The sequence below is a fragment of the Urocitellus parryii genome, chromosome 1 (assembly GCF_045843805.1).
Source record: "Urocitellus parryii isolate mUroPar1 chromosome 1, mUroPar1.hap1, whole genome shotgun sequence".
Classification (NCBI taxonomy): domain Eukaryota; kingdom Metazoa; phylum Chordata; class Mammalia; order Rodentia; family Sciuridae; genus Urocitellus; species Urocitellus parryii.
This window is the reverse complement of record NC_135531.1, coordinates 79,942,274-79,957,809: the sequence shown is the minus strand read 5'-3', so window position 1 is coordinate 79,957,809 and position 15,536 is coordinate 79,942,274. Positions and strand designations below refer to the sequence as shown.

Sequence of the window (15,536 nt, the reverse complement as noted above, 5' to 3'; positions counted from 1 at the left end):
GTTCATGGTTCATTATTACATATGCCCAACTAGGAGAATAATATTGGCTTTCTAAAATCTACTCTTCCTTGTGTTTTTCCCTTGAGCTTTGACTCAGTTTTACAAATGTTAGTTTATCATGTAAAACAACATCCTTAGTAGATTTTTCCAAACTTTATTAGCAGTTAATATTGTCCAAATCAAATTATTATCAACTAGCTGAAATACTTCATATAGACTTGTGAAGGTCATATGGACATTTCACTTTCAGGTTTTTGCCTATTAAATTACAAAAGAAAACTTTCTCTGAGGCCCCATGCTTCATGTAATTTTAAGAAGTACAAACAGAGTCCATGGAAGTAATGAATGAAATCTGGACCAGTGATCAAATCAAAAGTGCCATCCTCATCTCATCAAAGCCAGGTTGCTTTGTTGCAGGTGCTGATATCAACATGTTAGCCTCTTGTAAGACCCCTCAAGAAGCAACACAGATATCACAGGAAGGACAGAGAATGTTTGAGAAACTTAAAAGGTCCCCAAAACCTGTCGCGGCTGCCATCAATGGATCCTGTTTGAGAGGAGGACTTGAGCTTGCCATTGCATGCCAATACAGAATAGCAACAAAAGATAGAAAAACAGTATTAGGTGTCCCTGAAGTCTTGCTGGGGATTCTACCCGGAGCAGGAGGCACCCAAAGGCTGCCCAAAATGGTGGGTGTGCCTGCTGCTTTTGACATAATGCTGACTGGTAGAAACATTCGTGCAGATAGAGCAAAGAAAATGGGACTGGTTGACCAATTGGTGGAACCCCTGGGACCAGGAATAAAACCTCCACAGGAACGGACAATTGAATACCTAGAAGAAGTTGCAATTACTTTTGCCAATGGACTAGTTGATAAGAAGATTTCTCCTAAGAGAAACAAGGGATTGATGGAAAAACTGACAGCATACGCCATGACTATTCCATTTGTTAGACGACAGATCTACAAAACCGTGGAAGAAAAAGTGCGAAAGCAGACCAAATGCCTTTATCCTGCCCCTCTGAAAATAATTGATGTTGTAAAAACTGGACTTGAGCAAGGGAGTGAAGCTGGTTATCTTGCTGAATCACAGAAATTTGGAGAGCTGGCATTGACCAAAGAATCAAAAGCCTTGGTGGGACTATATCATGGCCAAGTCCTGTGCAAGAAAAATAAATTTGGAGCCCCACAGAAGGATGTTAAGCATTTAGGTATTCTTGGTGCAGGGCTTATGGGAGCTGGCATCGCCCAAGTCTCCGTGGACAAGGGGCTGAAGACCCTTCTTAAAGACACTACGGTAGCTGGACTGGGACAGGGACAGCAACAAGTGTTCAAAGGATTAAACGACAAAGTGAAGAAGAAATCTCTAACATCATTTGAAAGGGATTCCATCTTCAGCAACTTGATTGGGCAACTTGATTACCAGGGTTTTGAAAAGGTCGACATGGTGATTGAAGCTGTTTTTGAGCACCTCAGTGTTAAGCACAAAGTACTAAAGGAAGTAGTAGCAGTGATTCCAGATCACTGTATCTTTGCCAGTAACACATCTGCTCTCCCAATCAATGAAATTGCTGCTGTCAGCAAAAGATCTGAGAAGGTGATTGGTATGCACTACTTTTCTCCTGTGGACAAGATGCAGCTACTAGAGATCATCACAACAGAGAAAACATCCAAGGACACAACTGCTTCTGCTGTAGCAGTTGGTCTCAAGCAAGGGAAGGTCATCATTGTGGTCAAGGATGGACCTGGCTTCTACACCACCAGGTGTCTTGCACCCATGATGTCTGAAGTCATAGGAATCCTCCAGGAAGGAGTTGACCCTAAGAAGCTGGATTCCCTGACCACAGGCTTTGGCTTTCCTGTGGGTGCTGCTACCCTGGCGGATGAAGTTGGTGTGGATGTAGCGAAACATGTGGCAGAAGATCTGGGCAAAGCCTTTGGGGAGCGGTTTGGAGGTGGAAGCCCAGAGCTGCTGAACCAGATGGTGTCCAAGGGCTTCCTGGGTCGCAAATCTGGGAAAGGCTTTTACATTTATCAGGAGGGCTCGAAGAATAAGAGTTTGAATTCTGACATGGATACTATTTTTGCAAGTCTGAGGCTTCCTGCTAAGCCCGAGGTCTCCTCTGATGAAGACATCCAGTACCCTGTGGTGACAAGATTTGTGAATGAAGCAGTGCTGTGCCTACAGGACGGGATCTTGGCCACACCTGCAGAGGGAGACATGGGAGCAGTCTTTGGCCTTGGCTTCCCGCCTTGTCTCGGAGGTCCCTTCCGTTTTGTGGATCTATATGGTGCTCAGAAGATAGTGGACCAGCTCAGGAAGTATGAAGCTGCCTATGGAAAACAGTTCACCCCATGCCAGCTGCTCATTGACCACGCCAACAGTCCCAGTAAGAAGTTTTACCAGTGAGCAGGCCCTCCCACCCTGCTCCATCAGTGCACTAACCCAGCTGCCAGCAGCGCTGCTTCAAAAGTGCCATCTGGATGTATCAGGAAGCAGAAGGAAAACCAAGCCTGGCCTTGAGTTTGCTCCTTAATTAAAGTGCCTTCAGCTCTGACCATCTCCTTCCTGGTGAAGTCTGACTATGAATTAGAGTTTGTACTTCATATTGGAAAGTGGAACCCACTGTGCTCCTTTTCTAAACCCCGAAGCCCAAATCAGCAGCTAAGAGCCATCCAGAGCCACTTTTGTTGCCTGTTCCTCCCAGGAGGCCAGTGGTGGCTAGTGGTGGCGAGGGTATTTCTGTACCCAGCCCAACAGAACAACAGTAAAAATCAAACTATCACCCGCAAAAAAAAAAAAAAAAAAAGTCTTTTCATGCTAACCTTCAACTAATCCTTTAAGGCACTTTTTATATCTTAGAATTCCTGAACTTCAGCTAATTACTGTCAGTCATCTATCTAGTGTTGAACCTGCGCAACAACTTTTTACCATCTCCATCTCTTGACCTGTTTGTTTTTCTCCCAAAAATTAATCAGAGACAAATTTGGAAGTCAGTGGTTTTTATTTATTTATTTTTTAAAAAATCTACCATGAATGAAAGTTACAAGGAAGAAGAACATGAGAAGTTGCAAGGACAAATATATTTAAATTAGTGACATGTCATATGAAGATGATAGCTAAAAGTCATTTTGGTAAATTTTTGCTCATCATACTATCTGAACATATCTATATAGGAAATTGCTTCCTTTTCTTAAGCCGTACTTTTGAAATATGCTGCTTCATTACATGTAGATAAGCTTAGTTTATTTGAACATGCAAATTATTTTAAAATTTTTGGTTGGTGTGGTGTAGATTGTACTACAAAAATTAATCACAACAACAAAATCTCCAAAATTATTTTCAGGAGTAAACATAGTTCATACATTAATTTATGATGACATGTAAGTAGAACCAGTCCTATGGATGAACAATAAAGATTTCTAAAACCTACTGGTTTACCTAAAAATACTTAGTTCTTAGTTGCATCTTGTAAAGTGATAAACCATTTCCTTATTTATTATATCATATTTGTTGAATACTGATTACATAAGACAGTATATGACTAGAGAGTATGTATTTTCAATGTGTGCAAGAAAGATTTTTTCCCAATTTACAGATTAAAAAAATGCATACATATTTTACAAGTTCATTATAAAGTTAATTACAATACAAGCTAGATTTATGGAATAGCTAAATGTATAAAAATTCTCATTCTTCTCATAGGCAAAGATCAGGGGTATCTAATGCTTTTTTGGAAATTAAGAAATAATTGTCCAGCAATAATTACATCTGTTTTTCTTATTCTATCCCCAAAACCTGAGAAGTTAGGTGCTTTAGAGTGAGTAGTGCTCCCTAACTCTTCTTTGTGGTTTTAGTTCTGAGGAAGATAAGAACATGTTGATCTAGAATAAGGTGGTTGCATTGTTTGAGTAGAATGGAAACTTCAATTTGTATACAATTTGTTGTATCATTTCTAGCATTTCCATGTCTCCACCCTAGCTCCTGGTAACTGTTATTCTACTCTTTTCTTCTATGTGATCAACTTTGTCTTAGATTCCACATATAAATGAGATCAGGCAGTATCTTTCTGTGTCTAACTTATTTCACTTAACACAATATCCTCTAGGTTCATCCACATTTTATAAAGAAAATTTAAATGCTCCTATATTATAATTCCTCTACCCATATTAATTTCCTGTAATTGGTTTGGAAGTAGCAATCATGGTTGTATTAGCATAGGATTCTCAGAAATTGTTGAGACTATTTATTGGTAGAAACAACTCTACCAGACTGTGAGACAAAAAAAAAAATATTCAGAAACATTTATATAGAGGAAGAAATACTGGGCTAATGTTTTTTTTTTTTTATTGTTGGTCGTTCAAAACATTACATAGTTCTTAATACATCATATTTCACAATTTGATTCAAGTGGGTTATGAACTCCCAATTACACCCCGTATACAGATTGCTGAATCACATCAGTTACCCTTCCACTGATTGACAAATTGCCTTTCTAGTGTCTGATGTATTCTGCTGTCTGTCCTATTCTCTACTATCCCCCCTCCCCTCCCCTCCCCTCCCCTTTTCTCTCTCTACCCCTTCTACTGTAAATCATTTCTTCCATTTGTATTATCTTGTCTTACCCCTCCTTTCCTCTTATATGTCCTTATGTATAATCCTGAGGATCGCCTTCCATTTCCATGCGATTTCCCTTCTCCCTCCCTTTCCCTCCCACCTCTCATCCCTGTTTAATGTACATCTTCTTCTCAAGCTCTTCGTCCCTACCCTGTCCTTGTTTACTCCCCTTATATCAAAGGGGTCATTAGGTATTTGTTTTTTAAAGATTGGCTAGCTTCACTTAGCATAATCTGCTCTAATGCCATCCATTTCCCTCCAAATTCTATGATTTTGTCATTTTTTAATGCAGAGTAATACTCCATTGTGTATAAATGCCACATTTTTTTTATCCATTCATCTATTGAAGGGCATCTAGGCTGATTCCACAATCTTGCTATCGTGAATTGTGCTGCTATGAACATTGATGTAGCAGTGTCCCTGTAGCATGCTCTTATTAGGTCTTTAGGGAATAGACCGAGAAGGGGAATAGCTGGGTCAAATGGTGGTTCCATTCCCAGCTTTCCAAGAAATCTCCATACTGCTTTCCAAATTGGCTGCACCAATTTGCAGTCCCACCAGCAATGAACAAGAGTGCCCTTTTCCCCGCATCCTCTCCAGCACTTATTGTTGTTTGACTTCCTAATGGCTGCCAATCTTACTGGAGTGAGATGGTATCTTAGGGTAGTTTTGATTTGCATTTCTCTGACTGCTAGAGATGGTGAGCATTTTTTCATGTACTTATTGATTGATTGCATGTCCTCCTCTGAGAAGTGTCTGTTCAGGTCCTTGGCCCATTTATTGATTGGGTTATTTGTAATCTTATTGTCTAATTTTTTGAGTTCTTTGTATATTCTGGTTATTAGGGCTCTATCTGAAGTGTGTGGAGTAAAGATTTGTTCCCAGGATGTAGGCTCCCTGTTTATCTCTCTTATTGTTTCTTTTGCTGAGAAGAAACTTTTTAGTTTGAGTAAGTCCCATTTGTTGATTCTAGTTGTTAACTCTTGCGCTATGGGTGTCCTATTGAGGAATTTGGGGCCCGATCCCACAGTATGTAGATCATAACCAACTTTTTTTTCTATCAGATGCCGTGTCTCTGATTTAATATCAAGCTCCTTGATCCATTTTGAGTTAACTTTTGTGCATGGCGAGAGATAGGGATTCAGCTTCTTTTTGATGCAAATGGATTTCCAGTTTTCCCAGCACCATTTGTTGAAGATGCTATCCTTCCTCCATTGCATGCTTTTAGCCCCTTTATCAAATATAAGATAGTTGTAGTTTTGTGGATTGGTTACTGTGTCCTCTATTCTGTACCATTGGTCCACCCGCCTGTTTTGGTACCAGTACCATGCTGTTTTTGTAACTATTGCTCTGTAGTATAGTTTGAAGTCTGGTATCGCTATACCGCCTGATTCACACTTCCTGCTTAGCATTGTTTTTGCTATTCTGGGTCTTTTATTATTCCATATGAATTTCATGATTCTTTTATCTATTTCTACAAGAAATGCTGTTGGGATTTTGATTGGCATTGCATTGAACTTATAGAGAACTTTTGGTAATATCGCCATTTTGATGATGTTGGTTCTGCCTATCCATGAGCAGGGTATATTTTCCCATCTTCTAAGGTCTTCTTCTATATCTTTCTTTAGTGTTCTGTAATTTTCATTGTATAAATCTTTCACCTCTTTTGTTAGGTTGATTCCCAAGTATTTTATTTTTTGGGGGGATATTGTGAACGGAGTAGTTTTCCTCATTTCTGTTTCAGAGGATTTGTCGCTGATATACAGGAATGCCTTTGATTTATGCGTGTTGATCTTATATCCTGCCACTTTGCTGAATTCATTTATTAGCTCTAATAGCTTCTTTGTAGACCCTTTTGGGTCTGCTAGGTATAGAATCATATCATCTGCAAATAGTGATAATTTAAGTTCTTCTTTTCCTATTTTTATGCCTTTAATTTCTTTCGTCTGTCTAATTGCTCTGGCCAGTGTTTCGAGGACTATGTTGAACAGAAGTGTTGAGAGAGGGCATCCCTGTCTTGTACCAGATCTTAGAGGGAATGCCTTCAATTTTTCTCCATTCAGAATGATGTTGGCCTGTGGCTTATCATAGATTGCTTTTACAATGTTGAGGTATGATCCTGTTATCCCTAATTTTTCTAGAGTTTTGAACATAAAGGGATGCTGTACTTTGTCGAATGCTTTTTCTGCATCTATCAAGATGATCATATGGTTTTTATTTTTAAGTCTATTGATGTGGTGAATAACATTTATTGATTTCCGTATATTGAACCAGCCTTGCATCCCAGGGATGAATCCTACTTGATCATGGTGTATAATTTTTTTGATATGTATTTGAATCCGATTCGCCAGAATTTTATTGAGGATTTTTGCGTCAAGGTTCATTAGAGAAATTGGTCTGTAGTTTTCTTTCTTTGAAGTGTCTTTGTCTGGTTTCGGAATCAGGGTGATGTTGGCCTCATAGAATGAATTTGGAAGTTCTCCCTCTTTTTCTATTTCCTGAAATAGCTTGAAAAGTATTGGTGTTAGTTCCTCTTTAAAGGTTTTGTAAAACTCTGCTGTATACCCATCCGGTCCTGGGCTTTTCTTAGTTGGTAGTCTTTTGATGGTTTCTTCTATTTCCTCTATTGTTATTGGTCTGTTTAGGTTGTCAATATCCTCCTGACTCAATCTGGGCAGATCATAAGACTTAAGGAATTTATCTATGCCTTCACTATCTTCTATTTTATTGGAGTATAAGGATTCAAAATAATTTCTGATTATCTTCTGTATTTCTGAAGTGTCTGTTGTGATATTGCCTTTTTCATCCCGTATGCTAGTAATTTGGGTTCTCTCTCTTCTTCTCTTCGTTAGCATGGCTAAGGGTCTGTCAATTTTATTTATTTTTTCAAAGAACCAGCTTTTAGTTTTGTCAATTTTTTCAATTGTTTCTTTTGTTTCAATTTCATTAATTTCAGCTCTGATTTTAATTATTTCTTGCCTTCTACTTCTTTTGCTGTTGTTTTGCTCTTCTTTTTCTAGGATTTTGAGATGAAGTATGAGATCATTTATTTGTTGGTTTTTTCTTTTTTTGAGGAATGAACTCCAAGCAATGAATTTTCCTCTTAGAACTGCTTTCAATGTGTCCCATAGATTCCGATATGTTGTGTATGTGTTTTCATTTAACTCTAGGAAGTTTTTAATTTCCTCCTTAATGTCTTCTAAAACCCATTGATCACTCAGCAACCTATTGTTCATTCTCCAAGTGATGCTTGATTTTTCCTTCCTTCTTTTATCATTGATTTTCAGTTTCATTTCATTATGATCAGATAAGATGCATGGTATTATCTCTACCCCTTTATATTGTCTAAGAGTTGCCCTGTGACATAATATATGGTCTATTTTTGAGAAGGTTCCATGTGCTGCTGAGAAAAAAGTGTAACTAATTGATGTTGGGTGGTATAGTCTATATATGTCAATTAAGTCTAGATTGTTAATTGTGTTATTGAGATCTATAGTTTCCTTATTTAACTTTTGTTTGGAAGATCTGTCCAGTGGTGAGAGAGGTGTGTTGAAGTCTCCCATGATTATTGTATGGTGGTCTATTAGACTCTTGAACTTGAGAAGAGTTTGCTTGATGAACACAGCTGCACCATTATTTGGGGCATATATATTTATGATTGTTATGTCTTGTTGGTGTATGGTTCCCTTGAGCAGTATGAAGTGTCCTTCTTTGTCCCTTTTGATTAACTTTGGCTTGAAATCTATTTTATTAGATATAAGTATGGACACTCCTGCTTGTTTCCGCAGTCCATATGAGTGGTATGATTTTTCCCAGCCTTTCACCTTCAGTCTATGAATATCTTTTCCTATCAGATGCGTCTCCTGTAGACAGCATATTGTTGGGTCTTGTTTTGTGATCCATTCTACTAGCCTGTGTCTCTTAATTGGTGAGTTTAAGCCATTAACATTTAGGGTTATTATTGAGATATGGTTTGTTCTTCTATCCATATTTGTTTATTGATGTTACTAACCCTGATTTGTTATCCTCTTTGACTACTTTCCCCCCTTTACTGTCCTATCTCCCATTGTTGGTTTTCAATGTTATTTTCCATTTCCTCTTCCTGTAATGTTTTGCCAAGGATTTTTTGAAGAGATGGTTTTCTAGCTGCGAATTCTTTTAACTTTTGTTTATCGTGGAAGGTTTTAATTTCATCTTCTAATCTGAAGCTTAATTTCGCCGGATACACGATTCTTGGTTGGAGCCCATTTTCTTTCAGTGTTTGAAATATGTTATTCCAGGATCTTCTAGCTTTCAGAGTCTGTGTTGAGAGATCAGCTGTTATCCTGATTGGTTTACCCCTAAATGTAATCTGCTTTCTTTCTCTTGCAGCTTTTAAAATTCTCTCCTTATTCTGTATGTTGGACATTTTCATTATAATGTGTCTAGGTGTGGATCTCTTATGATTTTGCACATTCGGCGTCCTGTAGGCTTCTAGGATTTGGGATTCTGTCTCATTCTTCAAGTCTGAGAAGTTTTCTCGTATTATTTCACTGAATAGACTTTTTATTCCTTTGGTTTGGAGCTCTGTGCCTTCCTGTATCCCAATGACTCTTAAATTTGGTCTTTTGATATTATCCCATAATTCTTGGATATTCTGCTCATGGTTTCTTAGCAGACTTGCTGAGCTGTCTATGTTCTTTTCCAGTTGAAATACTTTGTCTTCATTGTCTGATGTTCTCTCTTCTAAGTGATCTACTCTGCTGGTAGTATTCTCAATTGAGTTTTTAAGTTGGTTTATAGTTTCCTGCATTTCTAGAATTTCTATTTGTTTGTTTTTTATTACCTCTATCTCCCTGTGAAATTGATCTTTTACTTCCTGGATTTGTTTGTCAATGTGATCTTTCATTGTCTGATTTTGCTGTCTCATGTCTTTCTTGAGACTCCAGATCATCTGAAGCATATAAATCCTGATGTCTTTATCTGACATTCCATCTGTTGCAGCTATTACCTCTTCTAAAGTTGAGTTGACCTGCATTACTTGTGGTCCTTTCTTTCCTTGTCTTTTCATACTGCTGGCGTTTCTTTCTGCTTGGTGCCACTGTTGTGTTTTTGAAATTTACCCCCTATTTATTTATGTTGCTCTTGTATAGTTGGGAAGTCTCCCTTGCTGGGCGGGTATTGGCTGTGCTCCTCCTCTAATTATGGTGGTCTGTCTACCCCGCTGATCGGTCACAGGTCTGCCCCCGCTGTGGGCACTGGTGGTGGCTTTGCTCTGCCCCCACTCCAATTGTGGTAACGTAACTACTGCGCCCTGGGATCGTTGGTCCTGATCTGGATGTGGGTGGCGGCTCAGCTGGGCCCCCACTCCAATTGGTGTGACGAGTCTACCGCGCTGGCAGACCTCTAGGCCGGTGGGTCGCAGTTCTGCACAGCCCCCACTCCCAATGGGGGTACCTGACTACCTCTCCAACGGGTTGCTGAGCCCCCTCCGGACCCGGGTGGCGACCCTGCTCCACCCCCACTCCAACCAGTGTGACTCGACTGCCTCGGTTTTATGTGTCCACCACGCTGGCAAGCTACCTGGCCTGTCTTGCCAGTTGGCGGCAGGTCTGCCTGCCCTGCTTGCTCGGATGGCAGCTCCGCACAGCCCCTACTCCAAATGAGGTTACTTGGCTACTGTGCCGTGGAATCGCTGGTCCTATTCTAGGCGTGGGCGGCTGCTCTCTTCAGCCCCAGCTGCGTTTGGGGTGTCATGGTACCACGCCGGCGGGTCACTTGGCCTGCTCTGGGCGCAGGAGGAAGCTCCACTCAGCCCCTACAACACCCCGCTGGACCCTGATTGAGAAGCAGTCACCGCCGGTTCCCTAGCCTTGGGCCAAAGCAGCTTAGGTAGCCGGAACCCCGCCTCTCCGATCTGATACACTCTCCGCTGGGAGCTGGCTCCAGGGAGCGACCCCCACGGGTTCCCCAGCCCCAGGCCAAAACTGTTCCAGGAGTTAGAACCCAGTCGCCCCAAGCTCAGCGCACGCTCCACTTGGAGCTGGCCTCTGCCGGCAGTCTCCGCAGTTTCCTCAGACCTGGGCCAGGTTAGCCCCGGGAACCAGAATCCAGCTGCTCAGTGCCCGGCGCATACCTTGCCAGGCACGAGCCTCTAGGAGTATTCTCCACAAGAACCCCCGCCCCGAGCCTGAGCAAGAAATCTGTCTGCTAGATGCAGGCAAATACCAGCCTGATATCACCTGTTCGTAGTTGAATGGGCTGAGATCAGTAGAACACGGGGATGATTACATCATCTCTCCGAAATGGCGGCTGCTGTTCTCCACCGTGGTCCGACCAGTGTCTGGAACCAAACTGGGCTGCTTCTCTCCTCTGTTTCAAAGCCAGAACTCAGCACTAAGGGCTCCGATGTACCACTGGCGGGAGCCCCCCTGGATCCGTATCGCTGTTCCCCCGCTCCGGCACCCTGCCGCTCCCCGGCGCGCGCCACAGACTCCAGCCTCCGGGCGATCGCCTGTCAGGCTATGCGACCCTCCGTGCGGGGAAATGGAGCTCTCAGAGCCGAACTTCGCACGATGGAAATCTGTCCACTAGATTCTGGAGCACCTCAATTTCACTGGAACTTCCCAAAGATATCCTTCAGCAGTTTTGCATTGTCTTTCTCCCACTTAGTGACGTGGCGCCCTGGGGTGATGCAGTCCCTTCGCCGCCATCTTCTTTTTCTGGGCTAATGTTGAAACCATAATTGTAATTCCTATATCTCTGTGAGTTTAGTAGTACATTAGCAAAGAATAAATAGTCCTTACATCCAGGCTGAGTAGTGGCAGTTGCCCAAGCTCTCAACATAATCTAAATTGCTATTAACACTCTCATGGTGGAGGTGAAGATTCAGTAAGTCTTTTGTTTATTTAAAGCTACCAAAACAAGCGCAGGGACTGGGAATACCACGTGGCTGATCAGATGTAGTTCCTGCCATTGTGGAGCTGCTAGTCTGGTAGTGGAAATGAAGAGCAAAAAAAAACCCAACCAAGCAAAAAGTACACAGAGTGAAAAGTGCTATGAAAAAATGTCAGAAACAGTAACTACAGAGGTGACTGTAACCCAGAAGATATAAAAAGCAGAGACAATTAATTTTAAAGAATGAACTGTGGAATAAAAGAATGGTAGAGGGTGCAGGGTGTGCTCTCTAGCTAAGCTTCAGATGGGTATGTGGGACTATGTTCGTGGGAAGGGAACAGTGTTTACAAACAGGAGAGGAGCATAAGGTAGTAAAGTAAGCTTTGGCTTCTTGCTAGTCTGATGAATGAGTAGAAGAGCCTTGGTGAAGGAGTTCTTTATTCTACCCAAACATTTTAAAATGTAAAAGCAGCTGCTCTTCTTTAAAACTCTCCAATTGATTTTTCTTGCCACTAGAGTTTGTTCTGCATTCCTTATCATTCAATGCACTAAATGTTCAGGGTCCTGACTATTTTCTTAATTATCTTTGGTTCTCTCTCTCACTTCCTATTTTTCAGGAACTGTAGATGTTGAATACTTTACCAATGATGCTGAGCTCTTTCCCTCTGCAGTCTCTTTAAACATACTGTGTCTGTACTCTGAAATCTCTTCTTACTTTCTTCACAAGGCTGTCTTCTTATGGCCCTTTGGGTCTCAGTTAAATGTTACATGCTCTGGGAGGCTTTTCCTAATTATACTATGCCAAGTAGGGACTCCCTTGTGTCTTGCAGCCTTATTTTCTATTTCAGCCTATTGTTCATTTATTCCACATAACTTTTCTAACTTGTAATCATTTTCTTTATTTTATGCACATGATTGTTGTTGTTGTTCATTAACCTATTCCCGTAGAACATGAGGTTGGTGTGTTCAGAGTCCATCTGTTCACCAGGTAGTCTGTGTCACATAGGGTGTGTCAAGGGTAAGCAGTAAGTGAATGAAAGCAGCCAGATGGCAACTCAGTCATGGTTTTCGTAACTAAAACTGAAATACCGTGGCACTATCATACTGGTAAGCTTCTTAACTTGGAGAAAATATTATATATTTTTTAGATTATCAAAATTGAGCACAGCATTTAAATTTAGAGTAAAAAGAACTTTACAAGTCACAATTGACAAGTTTCAGAACTTTTTCATCTGCACCAGAATTTATCTGTTGCATTTGTTAGACTGATTTTAGAAAACTTTCAAAGATCTATGTATTCTCTTGGGAGCTTTTGATTTAGTGGGAAGAAGTGAATTTGATAACAAGAAAATAAAGTAGCCATCATCAGTAAGTCTAAGAATTGTTCAGAGAGAGAAGTAGGCATGTTCCAAGAAACATATTTAGGTAACTGAATTCACATGATGACAGGACCATCACAGTCAAATCTTATTTATTTTCAACATTTCAACAATGAAATCTAATTTACACACATTGCTTGTGTCCAGATAGTTTTTTTTTCTTTTATACAATGCCATTGAAAGTTTCAGGGTATATTTTTTTCTTTACAAATACATGTAATCCTTGATAAAATCATTTCATATAAAATTACTTCATGTAAAGAATTTTGCTGTTAACTTTGCTGTCCCTTTGAATTGCATCTGAAATAAAGCTTCTAGAAATATATTGATACCCTGGTTGGATTCTGAAGGAAACACAGAACAGTCTCTATGGAGAGGAAATAAATTTTAAATTTTATGGTCAGTATAAAGAGAACCAATATTCAAAAATTTTGGATTTTATGGTCAGTATAAAGAGAACCAATATTAAATTTTAAATTTTATGGTCAGTATAAAGAGAACCAATATTCAAAAATTTTGTTTTTTCTTCAGATTTTCACTCTATTGTTTTATATAATTACAAATAATTATACATATTTAACTGTATAATTTAGTTTCCCTACAAAATAATTCTATTTATTTATTTATTTATTTATGGTACCAGAAATTGAACTCAGGGGCACTCAACCACTGAGCCACATCCCAAGCCCTATTTTGTATTTTTTTATTTAGAGACAGGGTTTCACTGAGTTGCTTAATGCCTTGCTGTTGCTGAGGCTGTCTTTGAACTTTCAATCCTCCTGCCTCAGCCTCCTCAACTACTGGGATTATAAGTGTGCTCCACCGTGCCTGGCTAATTCTATTTTATCTTAATGCAATCATTTTTCAGTATTACATGATTTCTTATTAACACTTTAAAATGCCAATCAAATCATGTACAGTATATTTAAACAAAATGCAAACTCTTAAAATAACAATGCCTATCATACATAAGATATATTTATCTATGTTCTTAGAAAATAAACAATGAGATATATAAGCAAGTGGAAGAAAATTTTTGTTATAAACCTATAAGGTTTAAGTAAATTTTTTTTTGAGAATGATTATAAGAATCTCCATTTTATTTTTACCCAAATGACAGATACTCCTGGCAGTGTTAAATAGCTATGACAGACTTGTTTGAACTCATGTCTTTAATATTTTTCTTACATATTAAATTATTGAAATGAACCTTGACATATATTGATGGAAACATGTAACTGCATAATGGGATTCAAAATTTAGTAAGCTACTAGTGGTTTACAAGTGCCCTGTCTCTAGCTACAGAGTGAGACTGAGTAGTTTGATGGCCAGGACCCCCTAAAATATCAACTCCAGGAAGCCAATGTCCTGGGCTCTATGTGTTCTATGTGAAATCTTATGTTAGCTGTTTTTTCTTTTCTTTTTTTTTTTTTTTGAAACAAGAAAATGAGTCCCAAATCTTTTTATATTATGAGGAATTCCTGGCAGGTAGACCCAGGTAAATTGGAAAAGCTGCTTTCAGAGAACTCTCTGGTTCCTTTTGTGATTTGGTTTCAGATATCTTTCTTTCCAAGAAGATGACTTTAGGATAAAAAAAAACATTTTGTAGTTCCCTGTATACTGTTAAGCCTGTAGCTGTTAACGGGCTTTGGGAGAGCTAATTGTAGGCCTATTCTGAAAATACTAAAATATACTCTTTTATATAATATAAAGTAACTTTCCAAGTTATTTTATGAAAAACCATTTTGTGCGCTGAAATCAAGATAGTTTCTTAAAGATATTCTGATTACAAAAACTAAATTATGAGTACATTTGTTAAGGCAGAAATGTTGCCTTCTTTGTTTCTGTCCCTTTTTATTTCTGTCTCTGGTGACTCAGTTTTGCTGGGGCACTTAAAGCCTGCTTACTCTGCTAACAAGTTAATCTGGCCCTGGCCTGACTGGCCATCCCATTGTTCGGATGCTCTACCTACTTATTCAGTATGTGTAGTATTTGTGGTGCACACATTCTGGCTAACAAAAGGCAACAGAGGGAGAAAGCCAAGGCTCGATCCTGGGGTGCAAGCTGAATGAAACCAGTCTGAAATTCAGGCTCCCCGTTTACCCACATTTATTAAAGAATAAAGCAGTGAAAGTGAAGAATAGGAACAGGTCTTATCACTGTTTTCTTTTTCTTTTCCTTTGAAAAGCTTTATTACTCATTTTTAATATTAGAAACCAACTGGGATAAGTGAAGACTGAGAATAAAGGGTAACAACAAACAGAATGGTTTATAACATTTTTTTTTCAATTACTTCTGAAAGATTTCTGGATAAAAGAGGAATCATAACCCCATTCTCATTTAGGACTCCATTCACCATTTGTCTCGTGCTTACATTTCAATAGGAATATATATTTTTATTCCGTGAGTGCAAAAGTATATATTCACAATTCCTCTTAAAATTTTTGAGTCTAAGTGAAGTATTGAGATGTTGAAATTATACAAGAACATTGTCTTTATAATTCTCATTTATACCTTATCCTATTGAAATACAAACTCTTTTCTGCATTCACTGCACATAAAGGGCAGAAGTGAACGATTCATTGTTTGGCAGTATTGGCTAGGAAGCTGGAATTTTAAAGAAAGGAAGCAATAGACTTTTAGCTGTTTTTACTGCCAGAGGATG

At 39.3% G+C, this 15,536-nt stretch overlaps 1 pseudogene; it reads left to right on the top strand.

Moving 5' to 3' along the window:
• Window positions 1-332: 332 nt before the first annotated feature.
• On the top strand, window positions 333-2,657 carry LOC113180735 (trifunctional enzyme subunit alpha, mitochondrial pseudogene; annotated as a pseudogene).
• The last annotated feature ends 12,879 nt before the right edge of the window (window positions 2,658-15,536 follow it).